Here is a 5438-nt window from a genome sequence, read left to right as displayed (position 1 = left end):
CTCTCTCTCTCTCTCTCTCCCTCTCTCTCTCCCTCCCTCCCTCCCTCCCTCCCTTCCTCCCACTCTTATTTACTTTATGTATGAGGATGTTTTATTTGCATGTACATCTATCTGAACACCAGAAGAGGTCATCTGATCCCATGATACTACAGTTATAGATGGCTATGAGCCACCATGTAAGTGCTGGGAATTGAACTCAAACCTCTGAAAGAGCTCTTTAGCACTGAGCCATCTCTCCAGCTCCTTATTAATATCTTTTTAAACAAACAAACAAACAAACAAACAAAACCTTGTTTTTGTCTTATACACATCTTCAACAAAACTCCTGCACCTAAGGGGATGGGGGACAGATATAGACAGGCTGTGAGAACTAAAGGAACAGGAAGTCTATAAGATTGTATCTCTTGAAAATGATAGAGAAGCTACACCCATGATGATACCCCAGCCATAGGCTTCCTAAACAAGACCAGAGCAATAACATCAATAGACATGCTAATAATGATGAAGGGGAAAATATCAATGTCCCAGACAGAAAATTACAGGCGATTAGTAACTGCTGAGAGGAGGGATTAAGACAGGATGGTGGGGGGAGTCATGGGAGAGGTTGGAGGGAGAAAAGGGAAGGGTGAAAATTATGTAATTATGTTTCAATTAAAACTCTTAAATAAATAAATTAAAATATTATAATTTTCATAGTTGTGGAATCATGTAATTATCTCTTGTAACCAGTAGATACTGGCTTCTGTCTCTTTGGTGGATAGTGGGTGCTCCAGTGCTAGGGAGCACGCTAGCCAAGCACTCTACCATAGAGATATATGGCCATCCCTTTAAATTATGAGGGAGCTGGAGAGATGGCTCAGAGGTTAAGAACACCAGCTGCTTTTCTAGCTGTTCTGAGTTCAATTCCCAGCAATCACATGGTGGCTCATAATCATCTATAATGAGATCTGGTGCCCTCTTCTGGCATGCAGGCATACATGAAAGCAAAATGTTGTAAACATAAATAAACAGATTTTAAAATATACATTGATTTTTGAAATAGGGTCTGACCACTTTGGTTCCCATTGAACTCATGATTCTCCAGTTGCAGTCTCCCACGTGCTGGGATTCTAGGCTTACAGAACCAGGCCCAGATATGGTGTGTCTTTTGAAGACTTGAACAGTCATTTTTACTGTACAAATTCACAGGGTAGAATTGCTTTATCATCGCACTCCATATATTTAACTTGAGCGAGTTCAGTCAAATGGTTTTCCAAAGTGCATGAGCTAAAAAAACGTGATCATTCCAGTAGCGGCCCCCGCCCACATTTAGGAAGTTTTCTGACCCACGTGCGTGTGTAACACTTCAGCCATTCTTGTAGGTGCAAATGCAAATCAGATTTTATCATTGTCATAAATCATGGAAAGAATTAGTCATCTTCTGTAGCAGATGCTGCCAGTGCCCTGCCCACGTTCCCTGGGATCCCTTTTACAGTGCCGCTGTTACAGGTGAGGCTGCTCAAGACTCACGTTTGCACCATTATGCAGAGTAGCAATTCTGGTTCTCAACCTATGGGTCTTGACCCCCGTCGGGACCTTGAATCACCTTTGCACAGGGGTCACATATCAGATAGCCTGTATGTCAGATATTTACGTTATGATTCATAATAGTAGCACAGTTGCCGTTATGAAGCAGCAACAAAGTAATTTTATGGTTGGGAGTCACCACAACATGAGAGACTATGTTAAAAGGTCCCCGCATTACAAGGTTGAGAACCACTGACACAGAGATTGCTTCTGGGCAAGGAAACACGGTTTTGACACTGGCCCTAGGAAACGCACATCATTTCCTCCACTGAACATTCCCCAACACAGTATTTTCTTCTTTGTCACTAAGAACCTGACCGGAGATGCCTTTGTGACATCCATTTCTCCATCCTTCTTTGTCAAGCTCGTACTCCCTGGGTATGGTCTAGTTGATTGATGGCAACTACTAAAAACCTATTAGTTTTCTACTTTTGAGTAGTGGCTGAAACAATCATGGAAGATGAGTAGGGAATGACAAAAGTCAGGGCTGGTGAGATGGCTCAGTGGTTAAAAAAAAGCACAGACTGCTCTTCCAGAGGACCTGAGTTCAAGTCTCAACAACCGAGTGGTGGCTCACACTATCTATAATGGGATCCGATTGATGCCCTCTTCTGGTTGTCTGAAGATAGCCACAGTGTACTCACCTACGTTAAAAAAAAAAAAAAAAAAAAAAAAAGAGAGAGAGAGAGACAAAAATCAAAGTGGTTCCTGGAGTAGAGTGGATGAAGGCTACTTGATCCAAAATCCCCACCAATGCTGGCTGCAATAGGGACTCAAATCAACGTTTACCACACTCGTTCTTACCCAAAGGCCAAGAAGCCACACAACTCATATTTACAGATGTACAAAATATGAATTGACTTAGTCTGAGAGTGTATGGCCTGTGATAATTGAACTTCTCATTCCCATCATCTTATTCTAACCAATTTTCTATCGCCTTTCTAACTTGATTTACTTATTGGATCCCTGAAGGATCTTGCTACTCGACAGCTGGTCTTCTTCTGAGTCTTTTGTTTGTTTGAGACAGGGTTTCATTATGTAGCACAGGCTGGCCTGGAATTTTCTATATAGACCAGGTTGGCCTTCAACTCTCAGAAATCTGTCTGCCTCTGCTTCCTGAATGCAAGGGCAGAAGGTATGTGTTCCCATGCCTGGCCCACCTTAAGGCATTTTAAAGATGATCTTTTAAATGCCTAGTTAAACAGGTCACTAGAAAGATGACCTTTGAATTTTGTTCCACTTAATTTCAGATGTGTCTTTTTGTGAAGAGCTTATAAGTGACATTGAAACAGACCAAGAGTCTTTGTCTTTTAAAATGAGAATTTAGAATTTCGTTGTAGTTTGTAAGTTCATTTGTTTTGTTTTTAAGACAGGGCTTCACTGTGTAGATCCGTCTGTCTGTCTTGGAACTCACTGTGTAGACCAAGCTGGACTCAAACTCATAGAGATTCAGCTGCCTTTGCCTCTGCCTCTCAGGTGCTGGGATTAAAGGTCTATGCCCAGTTGAAAATATAGACATTTTAATCTTTATTTTTGAAAAGTAAACAGTCTGAGGGCATAGAGGGAAGGCTCAGCAGGTAAAACCACTGGCTGCTCTTCCAGAGGTCCTGAGCTCAATTCCCAGCAACCACATGGTGGCTCACAACCACCTGTAATGGGATCTGATGCCCTCTTCTGGCATTTGGACCTACATACAGACAGGGTACATAAATACATAAATATATAAATATTTTTAAAAGAATGCAGTTTTAGACTCACAGAAAAAAATGCAGGAGTGTTACAGTGTTTACATACATCCTATGCCCGATGTCCCCGTTCTTTTTATTTAATGTTTTAATTTTATAAGTATATGTTTGTGCCAGAGTATAGGGGTGCCACATGAGTTCAGGAGCCCGTGAAGGTCAGAAGAGGACACTGAGTCCTTTAGAACTGCAGTTACAGACATGTGAGCCACCATGTGGGAACTAAGTACTGAGCCCAGTCTTCTGCAAGAAATGTTAGCTCTCTTAACAGCTAAGCCATCTCAAGTTCCCCACTTCCCCTGCTCTTAACCAGTAACATGGTACATCCATCCCAACCAGTGGGCTGGTATAAATATGCTGTTGATGGCTAACGTCCATGTTTTATTCCTCTGTTCTGTGATCCCACCAGGTCAGTGCATCCCTGTTAGCTGTGGTGTCTCTGTAAGTGTCTCTACACTGCTTAATGTTTCTGGGGTCTTACTTGTTTGCTTGTAATGACATAAGTCATGTTTGGGGGGTGTTGGGTAGGTCTTGGGTAGTTTTCCTCACACCAGGGCTATGGCTTTGGAAGTGGAAGATTGTAGAGGTAAAGATCTGGCACATATGTTAAGTGCTCACTGTCTGCCATAGTGTGGATCTACAATGTTCTCCAAAGGGCTATGTGCCCCCAGTCTCTGTACTTTTGGGTGCAAGTTGCCTTTAGGAGGCAGGACCTACTGGAAAGGTTGGTTAGAGATGAGCCCTTGAAGTGGGTATGGAGGCCTGACCTCTCCCAAGTCCTTTGTTAATTTTCCTTCTTCCCAGCAACCATAAAATAAAGACATCTGTGAAGGAAGGACCGCACTCTCCAATCTAGCAAGGTCAGGAAGCCCTAAAATCATAGGTCCCTAAGTCTGCTTCCAAGGGGGCTGGAGAGATGGCTCAGTAATTAAGAGCACTGGCTGGTTGCTCTTCCAGAGGACCTGGGTTCAATTCCCAGCCCCCACATAGCAATTTGTATCTGTCTGTAACTCTAGTGCCAGGGGTCCTAGCACCCTCACACAGACATACATGCAGGCAAAATACCACATAATAGTAAATAAATCTTTTTATAAAAATATACTTTCGGGGCTGGAGAGATGGCTCAGCGGTTAAGAGCACTAACTGTTCTTCCAGAGGTCCCGAGTTCAATTCCCAGCAACCACGAGGTGGTTCACAACCATTTGTAATGGGATCCGATTGATGCCTTCTTCTGGTGTGTCTGAAGACAGCTACAGTGTACTCATATACATTAAATAAATAGTAAATAATTTAAAAATAAAAAATATGCTTTTTGCTTAACCCGTTTAAGGCAAATTCTCAAATATAAGCTTGAATAACCTTGAATATAAACATGTTCACCTTTAAGTGAATTACAGTCATAAAAATGACCTAGAGACCATGCCAGAAGGATCGGGACATGTGTTTAGTGGCTTGTAGTTTGTGGCTGACTCCAGTTCCTCAGTCCAGATCTGCCCTGGGTGGCTGTCCACTCTGATTTAGCTGGCTGTTGCAGAATCTCACAGAGCCCACTCTTAACATTGAGTTTTAGACAAGTGTGTGTAAAATAGAAAGGGGATCCTGGTGAACCCTTGAAGTGGAAGAAGAGGCAGAAGGAGAGGGCAAAGTGGTACATATGAGAAAGACTGACAGACTATTGTGGCTTTGAAGAGGAGCCAACCAAAGCTGAAGATTCAAAACAGGAAAGGATATCGATTCTGTCTTAAAGCATCCACATAAAAACCTCGGCTTTGCCGACTGGAACACTGAGGTGAGAACTGCTAGACTTCTGACCTCCAGAGCTGTTAGATAATCAGCCAGAGTTGCATAAAACCACCATACCTTCTGCCCTAGAGGCTCACACTCGTGATCCCAGCAACTAGGAGGCTGGGGTAGGAGGATTGACACAAGTCTGAGGCTAGCCTCAAGGGAGACCTCTACATAGATAGTCCCAATCTCTAAACAGAAACAAACAAAACCCCAGAATATTAACATAAAAAAGGGAGGCCGGGCGGTGGTGGCGCATGCCTTTAATCCCAGCACTTGGGAGGCAGAGGCAGGCGGATTTCTGAGTTCGAGGCCATCCTGATCTACAAAGTGAGTTCCAGGACA

The sequence above is a fragment of the Mus caroli genome, chromosome 2 (genome assembly GCF_900094665.2).
Source record: "Mus caroli chromosome 2, CAROLI_EIJ_v1.1, whole genome shotgun sequence".
Lineage (NCBI taxonomy): Eukaryota > Metazoa > Chordata > Mammalia > Rodentia > Muridae > Mus > Mus caroli.
Note: the sequence above shows the minus strand (reverse complement) of the source record.